The sequence below is a fragment of the Eumetopias jubatus genome, unplaced genomic scaffold, assembly GCF_037043125.1.
Source record: "Eumetopias jubatus isolate StellerSeaLion01/CBP00866 unplaced genomic scaffold, mEumJub1_p1.0 scaffold_10, whole genome shotgun sequence".
Taxonomy (NCBI): Eukaryota; Metazoa; Chordata; class Mammalia; order Carnivora; family Otariidae; genus Eumetopias; species Eumetopias jubatus.
This window is the reverse complement of record NW_028274816.1, coordinates 3,280,362-3,295,614: the sequence shown is the minus strand read 5'-3', so window position 1 is coordinate 3,295,614 and position 15,253 is coordinate 3,280,362.

Genomic DNA, 15,253 nt, shown 5'->3' with positions numbered 1-15,253 from the left:
TTGTGCAAGACTGTTGAATCACAGTTCTGTACTTCTGAAACAAATAACGCAACATATTTTAAGAAAAAAGAAAAAGAAGAAGATAACAGGAGAGGAAGAAAAGGGGAGTATGTCAGAGGGGGAGAAGAACCATGAGAGATGATGGACTCTGAAAAACAAACGGAGGGTTCTAGAGGGGAGCGGGGTGGGTGGATGGGTTAGCCTGGTGATGGGTATTGAGGAGGGCACGTTCTGCATGGAGCACTGGGTGTTAAGAAGAAACAATGAATCATGGAACACTGCACCGAGAACTAATGATGTAATATATGGTGATTAACATAACAATAAAAAAATTAAAAAAAAAGAAGATGTGGTGTATATACAGAATAGAATATTATGCAGCCATCAAAAGAAATGAGATCTTGCCATTTGCAACGACATGGTTGGAACTGGAGGGTGTTACGCTGAGTGAAAAACGTCAATCAGAGAAAGACATGTATCATATGACCTCACTGATATGAGGATTTCTTAATCTCAGGAAACAAACTGAGGGTTGCTGGAGTGGTGGAGGGTGGGAGGGATGGGGTTGCTGGGTGATAGACATTGTGGAGGCTATGTGCTATGGTGAGCGCTGCGAATTGTGCAAGACTGTTGAATCACAGATCTGTACTTCTGAAACAAATAATGCAATATATGTTAAGAAAAGAAAAAAAAGCAGCAGAAGATAGTAGGAGGGGAAGAATGAAGGGGAGTCGGAGAGGGAGACAAAACATGAGAGACGATGGACTCTGAAAAACAAACTGAGGTTTCTAAGACTTTATTTTTTTTTAATTTTTTATTGTTATGTTAATCACCATATATTACATCATTTGTTTTCGTGTAGTGTTCCATGATTCATTGTTTGTTCATAACACCCAGTGCTCCATGCAGAATGTGCTCTCTTTAATACCCATCACCAGGCTAACCCATCCCACTACCCTCCTCCCCTCTAGAAACCTCAGTTTGTTTTTCAGAGTCCATCATCTCTCCTGGTTCGTCTCCCCCTCTGACTTACTCCCCTTCATTCTTCCTCTCCTGCTATCTTCTTTTTCTTTTTTCTTAAAATATGTTGCGTTATTTGTTTCAGAAGTACAGATCTGTGATTCAACAGTCTTACACAATTCACAGCGCTCACTGTAGCACATACCCTCCCCAATGTCTATCACCCAGCCACCCCATCCCTCCCACCCCCTACCACTCCAGCAACCCTCAGTTTGTTCCTGAGATTAAGAATTCCTCATATCAGTGAGGTCATATGATACATGTCTTTTTCTGATGGACTTATTTCACTCAGCATAACACCGTCCAGTTCCATCCACGTCGTTGCAAATGGCAAGATCTCATTCCTTTTGATGGCTGCATAATATTCCATTGTGTATATATACCACCTCTTCTTTATCCATTCATCTGTCGATGGGGATCTTGGCTCTTTCAACAGTTTGGCTATTGTGGACATTGCTGCTATAAACATTGGGGTGCACGTACCCCTTCAATTCCCTACATTTGTATCTTTGGGGTAAATACCCAGTAGTGCAATTGCTGGATCGAATGGTAGCTCTATTTTCAACTTTTTGAGGAACCTCCATACTGTTTTCCAGAGGGGTTGCACCAGCTTGCATTCCCACCAACACTGTAGGAGGGTTCCCCTTTCTTCGCATCCCCGCCAACATCTGTCGTTCCCTGACTTGTGAATTTTAGCCATTCTGACGGGTGTGTGGTGGTATCTCATTGAGGTTTTGATTTGGATTTCCCTGATGCCAAGCGATGTTGAGCACTTTTTCATGTGCCTGTTAGCCATTTGGATGTCTTCTTTGGAGAAATGTCTGTTCATGTCTTCTGCCCATTTCTTGATTGGATTCTTTGTTCTTTGGGTGTTGAGTTTGATAAGTTCTTTATAGATTTTGGATACTAGCCCTTTATCTGATATGTCATTTGCAAATATTTTCTCCCATTCTGTCGGTTGTCTTTTGGTTTTGTGGACTGTTTCTTTTGCTGTGCAAAAGCTTTTTATCTTGATGAAATCCCAAGAGTTCATTTTTGCCCTGGTTTCCTGTGCCTTTGGTGATGTTTCTAGGAAGAAGTTGCTGCGGCTGAGGTTGAAGAGGTTGCTACCTGTGTTCTCCTTTAGGATTTTGATGGACTCCTGTCTCACGTTTAGGTCTTTCAACCATTTGGAGTCTATTTTTGTGTGTGGTGTAAGGAAATGGTCCAGTTTCATTCTTCTGCTTGTGGCTGTCCAATTTTCCCAACACCATTTGTTGAAGAGACTGTCTTTTTTCCTTTGGACATTCTTTCCTGCTTTCTCAAAGATAAGTTGACCATAGAGTTGAGGGTCCATTTCTGGGCTCTCGATTCTGTTCCATTGATCTATGTGTCTGTTTTTGTGCCAGGACCATACTGTCTTGATGATGACAGCTTTGTAATAGAGCTGGAAATCCGGAATTGTGATGCCGCCAGCTTTGGTTTTCTTTTTCAATATTCCTCTGGCTATTCGGGGATTCTTCTGGTTCCATCCAAATTTTGGGATTATTTGTTCCATTTCTTTGAAAAAAGTGGATGGTGTTTTTTTTATTGTTATGTTAATCACCATATATTACATCATTAGTTTTTGGTGCAGTGTTCCATGATTCATTGTTTGTTCATAACACCCAGTGCTCCATGCAGAACGTGCCCTCCTCAATACCCATCACCAGGCTAACCCATCCCCTTACCACCCCTCCCCTCTAGAACCCTCAGTTTGTTTTTCAGAGTCCATCATCTCTCATGGTTCGTCTCCCCCTCTGACATACTCCCCTTTTCTTCCTCTCCTGTTATCTTCTACTTTTTCTTTTTTCTTAAAATATGTTGCGTTATTTGTTTCAGAAGTACAGATCTGTGATTCAACAGTCTTGCACAATTCACAGCGCTCACCATAGCACATACCCTCCCCAATGTCTATCACCCAGCCACCCCATCCCTCTCACCCACACCACTCCAGTAACACTCAGTTTCTTTCCTGAGATTAAGAATTCCTCATATCAGTGAGGTCGTGGGATACATGTCTTTCTCTGATTGACTTATTTCACTCAGCATAACACCCTCCAGTTCCATCCACGTCGTTGCAAATGGCAAGGTCTCATTCCTTTTGATGGCTGCATAAAATTCCATTGTGTATATATACCACCTCTTCTTTATCCATTCATCTGTCGATGGGCATCTTGGCTCTTTCCATAGTTTGGCTATGGTGGACATTGCTGCTATAAACATTGGGGTACACGTACCCCTTCGGGTCCCTACATTTGTATCTTTGGGGTAAATACCCAGTAGTGCAATTGCTGAATCGAATGATAGCTCTAATTTCAACTGTTTGAGGAACCTCCATACTGTTTTCCAGAGGGGTTGCACCAGCTTGCATTCCCACCAACAGTGTAGGACGGTTCCCCTTTCTCCACATCCCCGCCAACATCTGTCGTTCCCTGACTTGTTAATTTTAGCCATTCTGACGGATGTGAGGTGGTATCTCATTGAGGTTTTGATTTGGATTTCCCTGATGCCGAGCGATGTTGAGCACTTTTTCATGTGCCTGTTGGCCATTTGGATGTCTTCTTTGGAGAAATGTCTGTTCACGTCTTCGGCCCATTTCTTGATTGGATTCTTTGTTCTTTGGGTGTTGAGTTTGATAAGTTCTTTATAGATTTTGGATACTACCCCTTTATCTGATATGTCATTTGCAAATATTTTCTCCCATTCTGTCGGTTGTCTTTTGGTTTTGTGGACTGTTTCTTTGGCTGTGCAAAAGCTTTTTATCTTGATGAAATCCCAATAGTTCATTTTTGCCCTGGCTTCCCGTGCCTTTGGCGATGTTTCTAGGAAGAAGTTGCTGCGGCTGAGGTTGAAGAGGTTGCTACTTGTGTTCTCCTTTAGGATTTTGATGGACTCCTGTCTTACGTTTAGGTCTTTCAACCATTTGGAGTCTATTTTTGTGTGTGGTGTAAGGAAATGGTCCAGTTTCATCCTTTGCATGTGGCTGTCCCATTTTCCCAACACCATTTGTTGAAGAGACTGTCTTTTTTCCATTGGACATTCTTTCCTGCTTTGTCAAAGATAAGTTGACCATAGAGTTGAGGGTCCATTTCTGGGCTCTTGATTCTGTTCCATTGATCTATGTGTCTGTTTTTGTGCCAGTACCATATAGTCTTGATGATGACAGCTTTGAAATAGAGCTGGAAGTCCGGAATTGTGATGCCGCCAGCTTTGCTTTTCTTTTTCAGTATTCCTCTGGCTATTCTCGGTCTCTTCTGGTTCCATACAAATTTTAGGATTATTTGTTCCATTTCTTTGAAAAAAGTGGATGGTATTTGGATGGGGATGGCATTGAATGTGTAGATTGCTCTAGGTAGCATTGACATCATCACAATGTTGGTTCTCCCAATCCATGAGCATGGAACGTTTTTCCATTTTTTTGTGTCTTCTTCAATTTCTTTCATGAGTATTTTATAGTTCTGAGTACAAATCCTTTGCCTCTTTGGTTAAATTTATTCCTAGGTATCTAATGGTTATGGGTGCAATTGTAAATGGTATCAACTCCTTCATTTTTCTCTCTTCTGTCTTGTTGTTGGTGTATAGGAATGCCACTGATTTCTGTGCATTGATTTCATAGCCTGCTACTTGACTGAATTCCTGTATGAGTTCTAGCAGTTTTGGGGTGGAGTATTTTGGGTTTTCCACATACAGTATCATATCATCTGCAAAGAGTGAGACTTTGACTTCCTCTTTGCCGATTTGGATGGCTTTGATTTCTTTTTGTGTCTGATTGCTGTGGCTATGACTTCTTTTACTATGTTGAATAGCAGTGGTGAGAGTGGACATCCCTGCCGCGTTCCTGACCTTAGGGGAGAAGCTCTCAGCATTTCCCCATTGAGAATGATATTCACTGTAGGTTTTTCGTAGATAGGTTTTATGATATTGATGTATGTACCCTTTATCCCTATACTATGAAGAGTTTTGATCAAGAATGGATGCTGTACTTTCTCAAATGCTTTTTCTGCATCTCTTGAGAGGATCCTATGATTCTTGCTCTTTCTTTTGTTAATGTATTGTATCACGTTGATTGATTTGCGGATGTTGAACCAGCCTTGCAGCCCAGGGATAAATCCCACTTGGTCGTGGTGAATAATCCTTTTAATGTACTGTTGGATCCTATTGGCTAGTATTTTGGTGAGAATTTTTGCATCCATGTTCATCAAGGATATTGGTCTGTAATTCTCCTTTTTGATGGGATCTTTGTCTGGTTTTGGGATCAAGGGAATGGTGGCCTCATAAAATGAATTTGGAAGTTTTCCTTACGTTTCTATTTTTTGGAACAGTTTCAGGAGAATAGGTATTAATTCTTCTTTAAATGTCTGATAGAAATTCCCTGGGAAACCATCTGGCCCTGGGCTTTTGTTTCTTGGGAGATTTTTGATGACTGCTTCAATTTCCTTAGTGGTTCTAGGTCTGTTCAGGTTTTCTATTTCTTCCTGGTTCAATTTTGGTAGTTGATCCATCTCTAGGAATGCACCCATTTCTTCCAGGTTATCTAATTTGCTGGCATAGAGTTGCTCATAATATGTTCTTATAATTCTTTGTATTTCTTTGGTGTTGGTTGTGATCTCTCCTCTTTCATTCATGATTTTGTGGATTTGGGTCATTTCTCTTTTTTTTTGATCAGTCTGGCCAGGGGTTTATCAATCTTGTTAATTCTATCAAAGAGGCAGCTCCTAGTTTCGTTGATCTGTTCTACTGTTCTTTTGGTTTCTATTTCATTGATTTCTGCTCTGATCTTTATTATTGCTCTTCTCCTGCTGGGTTTCGGCTTTATTTGCTGTTCTTTCTCCAGCTCCTTTAGGTGTAGGGTTAGGTTGTGTATTTGAGACCTTTCTTGTTTCTTGAGAAAGGCTTGTATTGCTATATACTTTCCTCTCAGGACTGCCTTGGCTGTATCCCAAAGATTTTGGACAGTTGTGTTTTCATTTTCATTGCTTTCCATGAATTTTTTTTCTTTAATTTCCTGGTTGACCCATTCATTCTTTAGTAGGATGCTCTTTAGCCTCCATGTATTTCAGTTCTTTCCGACTTTCCTCTTGTGATTGAGTTCTAGTTTCAAAGCATTGTGGTCTGAAAATATGTAGGTAATGATCCCAATCTTTTCGTACCAGTTGAGACCTGATTTGTGACCTAGGATGTGATCAATTCTGGAGAATGTTCCATGGGCACTAGAGAAGAATGTGTATTCCGTTGCTTTGGGATGGAACGTTCTGAATATGTCTGTGAAGTCCATTTGGTCCAGTGTGTCATTTAAAGTCTTTATTTCCTTGTTGATCTTTTGCTTAGATGATCTGTCCATTTCAGTCAGGGGGGTGTTAAAGTCCCCCACTATTATTGTATTCTTGTCAATGTGTTCCTTTGCTCTTGTTTTTAATTGCCTTATATAATTGGCTGCTCCCATGTTCGGGGCATAGATATTTACAATTGTTAGATCTTCTTGTTGGATAGACCCTTTAAGTAGGGTATAGTGTCCTTCCTCATCTCTTGTTACAGTCTTTGTTTAAAAATCTAGTTTGTCTGATATAAGGATTGCCACCCCAGCTTTCTTTTTGTGTCCATGAGCATGGTAAATGGTTTTCCACCCCCTCACTTTCAATGTGGGGGTTTCTTTGGGTCTAAAATGAGTCTCTTGCAGACAGCATATGGATGGGTCTTGTTTTTTAATCCAATCTGATAGCCTGTGTCTTTTGATTGGGGCATTGAGCCCATTTACATTCAGGGTAACTATTGAAGGGTATGAATTTAGTGCCATTGTATTGCCTGTAAGGTGACTGTTACTGTATGCTCTCTGTGTTCCTTTCAGATCTTTGCTGTTTTTAGGCTCTCTTTGCTTAGAGGACCCCTTTCAATATTTCTTGGAGGTCTGGTTTCGTGTTTGCAAATTCCTTTAGTTTTTGTTTTTCCTGGAAGCTTTTTATCTCTCCTTCTATTTTCAATGACAGCCTAGCTGGATATAGTATTCTTGGCTGCATATTTTTCTCGTTTAGTGCTCTGAAGATATCTTGCCAGTCCTTTCTGGCCTGCCAGGTCTCTGTGGATAGGTCTGTTGCCAATCTAATATTTCTACCATTGTAGGTTACGTATCTCTTCTCCCGAGCTGCTTTCAGGATTTTCTCTTTGTCTCTGAGACTCATAAGTTTTACTATTAGATATCAGGTTGTTGACCTGTTATTATTGATTTTGAGAGGGGTTCTCTGTGCCTCCTGGATTTTGATGCCTGTTTCCTTCCTCACATTAGGGAAGTTCTCTGCTATTATTTGCTCCAATATACTTTCTGCCTCCCTCTCTCTCTCTTCTTCTTCTGGGATCCCAATTATTCTAATGTTGTTTCGTCTTATGGTATCACTTATCTCTCGAATTCTGCCCTCGTGATCCTGTAGTTGTTTCTCTCTCTTTTTCTCAGCCTCTTTATTTTCCATTATTTGGTCTTCTATATCGCTGATTCTCTCTTCTGCCTCATTTATCCTAGCAGTTAGTGCCCCCATTTTTTATTGCACCTCATCAATAGCCTTTTTGATTTCGACTTGGTTAGATTAGTTCTTTTATTTCTCCAGAAAGGGTTTCTCTAATAACTTCCCTGCTTTTTTCAAGCCCAGCTAGTATCTTTAAAGTCATGATTCTGAACTCTAGGTCCGATATCGTACTAATGTCCGTATTAAGTAGATCCCTGGCTGACTGTACTACCCCTTGTTCTTTTTGGTGAGGTGATTTTTTTCATCTTGTCATTTTGTCCAGAGGAGAATAGATGAGTGAGAGCAAAATGGTAACAGGTTTACAACGTCCCCAGCAAATATAGTGTATACAAATCAGAAAAGACCTGAAACCAGGGGAAAAGAAAGGGAAAGAAAGAAAAAAGAAAGAGAAAAAAAAAGAAAAAAAAAGAAAAACAAAAACAGAACAATATAAAAAAAGCAGAATGTGATCAAATATGATCAGGCTAGTGCAGAGATCAGTACCACACACTAGATTTTGGGCGTATTGTGGTCTGTTAGAGAAAAGTGACTCCTAAAATTTTAAAGGAAGAAAGACATATATGTACAAAATAAAGGTTGATACAATGAAGGGTTAGAAGATGAGTGTAAAGATGAAAATTATAAAAGATTTTATAAAAGGACTTGATAAGAAGTTGTTTGAAAAAAGAAAGAAGATTTAAAAAAAAAAGAAAAAAGGGAGAGAATGTGATCAGGCAGGAGACTAGAACAGAGCCATACACTAGTGATTTAGGGTATATTTTTATCTGTTAGAAGAAAGTGTATCTCAAAATTTTAAAGAGAGAACAACTTATATATATATGCCAAAAATAAGGGTAACTACTATGAGGGGATAAAATACGACTCTAAAAATGAAAAATAAAAAATGTTTTTTTTTTTTAAAAGAGATTGATAAGATGTTGGTTGTGAAAGGGAAAAAGAAAAAAAAAACAGTTAACAAAAATTAACTTTGATGAACTAATGAATCATGGTAAAAAAAAGCCATGAATTCTATGTGCTGTATTCCCTTAGCGGTGGAGTTCTCCTGTTCTTCTGGATCGGTAAACTTGGTCTTGGCTTGGTGGCTGTTCGTGCTGATCTTCTGGGGGATGGGCCTGTTGCTGTGGTTTCCAAATGTCTTTGCCGGAGGCTGAATTGCCCCGCCCTTGTCGGTGCAGGCTAAGCAAGCTGCTCGGGTTTGATCTCAGGAGGTTTTGTTCCCTGCAAGCTCTCCGTACAGCCTTGGAGGACCAGGGCAAAAATGGTGTCCTCCCAATCTCCACCCGGAGGAGCTGAGAACTCAGGGCCCCGCTCCTCAGTGTGCCCCCAGAGAAAAGCAGTCACTCCCTTGTCCCCGGTCTCCGGCCGCTCTCCGTGCTCACCCGGCCTGTGACCGTGCGTTGCTATCTCTGGCACCCGACCCCGTGTGGAGTTTCTAAACCCAGTGGATCCCTGCGGTGCGCTCCCGCGCCGCTCCTCCGCTTCTCCCCGGGAAGGAAGGGGAGTCTCCCCGGATCTGCCGCCTGTTGGGTCCCTGCTGGAGGAGCAGTGGCCCGACTGGCCCGCGGACCACAGTTTATGGCAACCCCAAGCTGAGAGCCCGCGCCTCAGCTCCGTCTCTGCAGCCGGCTTCCCTGCTCCGATACCTGGGAGCTCTGGCGCACTCAGGCTCCCCCGGTCTTTCTGTGACCCCGAGGGTCCTGAGACCACACTGTCCCGGGAGGATTCCACCCCCTGCTTAGCCACTGCAGCGACGTCCCTCAGCGGAGCTGACTTGTAACAGTTCCGATTTTGTGCTCTGCGACTCTATCACTTGCCAGAAGCGGCCAGCTGAGACCCCTCTCCCGCGGTCTATCCTCCCAAATATCGCCTCGGATTCACTTCTCCGCATGTCCTACTTTCCAGTAAGTGGTCGCTTCTCTGTTCAGATAGTTGTTGCTACTCTCCTCTTTGATCTCCTGTTGAGTTCGTAGGTGTTCAGAATGGTTTGATCCCTATTCAGCTGAATTCCTGAGACCAGACGAAATCTAGGTCTCCTACTCCTCCACCATCTTGCTCCGCCCCCTCCAAACTGAGGGTTCTAGAGGCGAGGTGGGTGAGGGGATGGGTTAGCCTGGTGATGGGTATTAAAGAGGGCACATTCTGCGTGGAGCACTGAATGTTATGCACAAACAATGAATCATGAAACACTACATCAAAAATTAATGATGTAATGTATGGTGATTTACATAGCAATAAAAAAATAATAATGAATAAATAAATAAATAAATAAAATTTTTGAAACAACAACAACAAAAAGCATAGTGTCAGGGAGTAGAGCTTCCCAAGAATGAATAATACCCAGGGAATTTTTTAAAAAAACAGATGCCTTGGGCACCTCTCTGGCTCAGTCAGTTAAGCGTCTCCCTTCGGCTCAGGTCATGATCCCAGCGTCCTGGGTTCAAGGCCCGCATTGGGCTTCCTGCTCCGCGGGAAGCCTGCTTCTCCCTCTCCCACTCCCCCTGCTGTGTTCCTTCTCTCTCTGTTTCTCTCTCTGTCCAATAAATAAATAAAATCTTAAATGAAAAAAAAGAAAAGAAAACCCAAAAGACCACCCACAATTGCTAGAACTGATAACAAATAAATAAATAAAAATAAAAACAGATGCCTCTCCCTGCTGAGCACCACTCTCCCACCCTCAGTCCCCACTTTTCAATCTGGCTTCTCTCTGGAACACTACAGTTGCCAAGGTCCCCAATTACTTTCACGTTGCTGCTTCCAGTGCACACATTTCAGACTTCACCTTGTTTGATCTATCAGCAACATTTAACAGTAGGCCACTTTTTCATTCTTGGAGAGCTCTACTCCCTGACACCATTCTTAGCTGATTCTCCTCCTACCCCAGGCCATTTGTCTCAGTCTCCTTTGCTGGATCTTCTACTTCTCCAGACCTAAAATATTTCAGCTTTATTCTGGATCCTATCTACACAATTGCATTCCATCATCTCATTTAATCCCACAGCTTCCAGTATCATATATTAAGGAGGGCACATACTGCATGGAGCACTGGGTGTTATATGAAAACAATGAATCGTGGATCACGACATCAAAAACTGATGATGTATTGTATGGTGACTAACATAACGTAATAAAATAAAATAAAATTTAAAAAATAAAGAAAAATCTCTCATATGAATGACATAACGCATTTGAAGTGTTTAACAGTGTCTGACTCATAATAGGGGATTGCTAATACTTCCCTTTCACTTATTTCTTCACCTTTTAATCTTTGACTAGAAATGTTGTGGCTGTTTCTCTTTTTAAAAGTGGATCAGGACACCAACACAGCTTCTTTAACATTATTTCTGTTAGAAAAGCAGACATGATTTGTTCCCTTTGAATGGAACTCCTTTCCTAGGAAGGTGGGCAGCCAATATGGTGGTTAAGTCAGTTTCTAGAGTCATATTGTCTTAAATTAAATCCTAATTCCACCCCCTCTGAGCTATGTGGCCAAGGGAATTCTGCATAAACTCTGGAGTTTCAGTTTCCCCCTCATTAATCATTAACTAGAATAATACCTGACCCATCAATACACATAATAAGTACTTGGCACCTGCATTAGCTATGAAAGTTCAAGAATTTCCCTAGGTTTTTTTCTTCAGAAGAGGTTCCTTATATAAGAAAATAAAAGAGCTCACACCCCCTGGTGGAATGTGGATACTCTCAGTTTGTGATATCTGGGCTGGGAGCTTGTTTGCATAGCCATATGCATAACCCATGCATAGTCATGGGGATTAACAAATGTCAGGACTGCTTTGTATACAAAATACCAGAGATGCCTCATTGGTAGATCCCAGCTGCCTGGAGCACCCGCAATTCTTCCCTAGCTTTCCTTCTTCCCCAAGGATCCCAGGAGATCCAGGCTTAAGCCCTTAGCTAATGAGAAGACATTCTGACTTTTTAGGTTATTTTCTCTCTCCAGTCCCCAGCACGTGGTAAAGAATAATAATGATTGCTGCTTAGATGAGTGGGTTCACCAGGGGAAGAGCACCAAACACCTAAGTCCTTGCACCACCTTCCAGGCCCAGTATCATCGTGATTAACACAGCAATCTTCAGCCAGGGAGCCAGGCTGTTCTGCCTACCAGACACCATGACTTGGGTGACTTATGGCTTTATATTTTTAAATTGGCCTCTCCAGCACGGTCTGATAAATCAACACTCAAGTCATTAAATGGTTCATTATCCCAGTAATATGATTCATTCTTTGGGCTAAGAAATGCAAGAGATGTCAGGAAATTTAGAAATATCCCATTTGAAGCCATGCATGCCCATCCACAAAACAGATTAACTGGATGAGAGAAAGCAGTTGGACACAGAGGTCAAAGAGAATGCTTGGCAGGTGGTGGTCTTCCCTCCAGCAGTCCTTGACCTCCTGTTGGAAAATGTAAGTCAGGTTCTCACTAGACAGGCTCTGTGCTTCACCATACTTCTCTCACATGCTCAGAAGGCAGTTAGGCTGATTGCAGGAGTCTGGTATAGAATTAACAACTGAAGACTTTCAGCTAGATCACTTCTATAGGAAGAATGTCAAGCCCAGTTGCTATAGAAGGAAGAACTGTCCCAGTCCTACCACAACATATGGAATTCTGGGTATACTGCTTGAAATCACAACACTTTGGTTTCATCTTCTGTCATAAAAGAGTGATTATGATTTCCAACTTCTTTCTGGTACTAAGATCCTATGATTCTGTGTTGGAGAAGGAGAGAGGGAGATTTCAGAGCTTGGCTAGAGCTAAGACTCAAATACATCTGGTGTGTGAAATTAGACAAGAGACCCCTCACTACCAAAATCTAAACCCACCATTTTGTTTGAAGATTAGTGTCTTCCCTGCCTAGTTTATGTTCATTGCTTCAATGATAATTCTTTTTATGAAAAGAAATTAAAAATTCAAATAAAACTGACTTAAGCAATAAAGACATTTCTTCATGTATTGAGCAACTTCTCAATGTCTGTTTTGGTTCAACTGTAACACTGGGAGCTATAAAAAAAATCTACACTCAGAGAACTTAATTCTAGTTGGGTAAATAGACAATAAACGAAAAAATGTAAATATATAAAACAATGTCAGGTAATGATAAGTACAATGAAGACAAACAAAACAGGGTAAGTGCACAGAAATGCTTTTTTAGGCAAGATGGTAACAGATGGTCTCTTAAAAGAAATTAATAGCTGACATTACTTTGGTAAAGAGGAGCATAACAGAAAGACTATGGGACCATCAGAGATCACCTCTCAGGAAGCATTGCTACAAACTAGATAGTAGTGTGGTGAAACAGAATGGAGAGGACCTGAGTTAGGCTTCTGTGAAGGATGGAAAGTCTCAGCACAGCCTGCCCTGTGAAGGAACCCAGACAGCCACTGAGAGTTGGCTGGGAAGTTTAGAAGGGCTGTCATGATAGGGCCAAATATCCGTGTAGCTAAGAGCCCAGCACCTGCCAAGGACCCATGCAGACTTCCTTGGCCCCCATCTGCTCAGTTCCCTCTTCCCTCCCTCACAAATTCCAGCCACTCCAATAGTCCGTAACTCTGATCTCTGCATCCTCAGCTAAGTGAGATCACTTCTTTTACTTCAGTCCCATCTAGCTGCATTGCAGCAAGAAAGGGACCTCAGAAAAAATGCTGGGGTACTCTTTGGACTCATCTTGTGAGTTTCCTTTTTCTCAATGACCACAGTTCTGCACTGTATGTTTTCAGAGTCTTAAAACAGTTGCTTCTTATATTTTGTCCAACTTTATAATAGTTTTGGCAGGAGGGCAAGACTAATACTAGTTATTCTGTCATGGTCAGAAGTGGAGGTCCTTTGTGTGCCTTAACTCTTGACCCTTATTGGCAGCTGGCTATGCTAATTGGACATCCAGCAATGTGAAGGGGAGCCCAGCTTCATGCCTTCCAACCAACCTTAGGGAAAGGATAAAGTTTTATTTGAATTTCATGTTAAAAGCAACATTTTGACCATTTAAAACTCCAATAAAAACATAATTAATAAAAACTATTTTAAAAAATAATAAAACCTTCTGAACTAAATCATTTATTACCATCAATGTGATACTGGGTTTATTAATCAATGTCCTCTAGAGAAACAGAACCAAATATATGTTTACTTATATATATATATTATATTAATAAGATTTATTGTAAGAAATTGGCTCCCACAATTATGGAGGCTGAGAAGTCCCATTATCTGCCATCTCAAAGCTGGAGACCCAGGAAAGCTGATGGTATAGTTCAATCCGAGACCAAAGCCCTCCCCCCCCAAATAGAGAACCAATGACGTAGATTCCAATTCAGGTCTAAAGGCCTAAGAACCAAGAGTGCTGAGGGGTGGAGAAGATCAATGCTCCAGCTCAAGCCATCAGGCAGAAAGGGTGAAATTCATCCTTTCTCCATCTTTTTGTTCTATTTAGGTCCTCGACAGATTGGATGATACACCACCATATTGGGAGGTGTAAACTGCATTACTGAGTCCACCAATTCAAATGGTAATTTCATCTGGAAACATACACGCACACTCAGAAATAATATTTAGCCAAATATCTAGGAACTTCATGAGCCAGTCAAGTTGACACATAAAATTAAACATCGTATTTGGTTAATTCTTTTCTATGTAAAATCTGGAATAAAGTTTATCATCTCATTTATGTCTAATTTAATAGGATCTTTATCTGAGGACTACAATGGGCTTTAAATCAGAAAAACTATTAACGAGAGGAGGAGCAAGATGGCAGAGGAGTAGGAGAAATAAATTTCATCTGGTCCCAGGAATTCAGCTAGATAGGTATCACACCATTCTGAACACCTATGAACTCACCAGGAGATCGAAGAAAAGATAGCAGCAACTCTCTGAACACAAAAGCAACCACTTTCTGGAAGGTAGGACATGCAGAGAAATGAATCCAAGGAGATATATATATATATATATATATATATATATATATATATATACACACACACACTTATATATATATAACATATATAACATATATATATTATATGTTATATATATGTTTTATATATATTTATATATATGTTATATAACATATATATGTTATATATATATGATATATATATATAAATATATATATGTTTTTCTTTCTTTAAAATTGTGGGAGGTAGTCTCTTCTAACAGACCAAAATACGCCCAAAATCTAGTGTGTGGCACTGATCTATTCACCAGCCTGATCATATTTGATCATATCCTTTTTTCTTTTTCTTTTTTTCTTTTTTCTTTCTTTCCCTTTTTTTTCCCCTGGTTTTGGGTCTCTTCTGATTTGTTTATTGTATATTTTTGGGGGGCCGTTTTTACGCTATTAGCATTTTGATCTCTCATTCATCTATTCTCTAGACAAAATGACAAGACAGAAAAAAATCACCTCAAAAAAAAGAACAAGAGGCAGTACCGACTGCCAGGGACCTAATCAATACGGACATTAGTAAGATGCTGGAACTAGAGTTCAGAATGATGATTATAAAGACACTAGCTGGGCTTCAAAAAAGCATGGAAGATACTGGAGAAACCATTTCTGGAGACATAAAAGAACTAAAATCTAACCAAGTTGAAATCAAAAAGGCTATTAATGAGGGGCAATAAAAAATGGAGGCTCTAACTGCTGGGATAAATAAGGCAGAAGAGAGTCTTAATGATATAGAAGACCAAATGA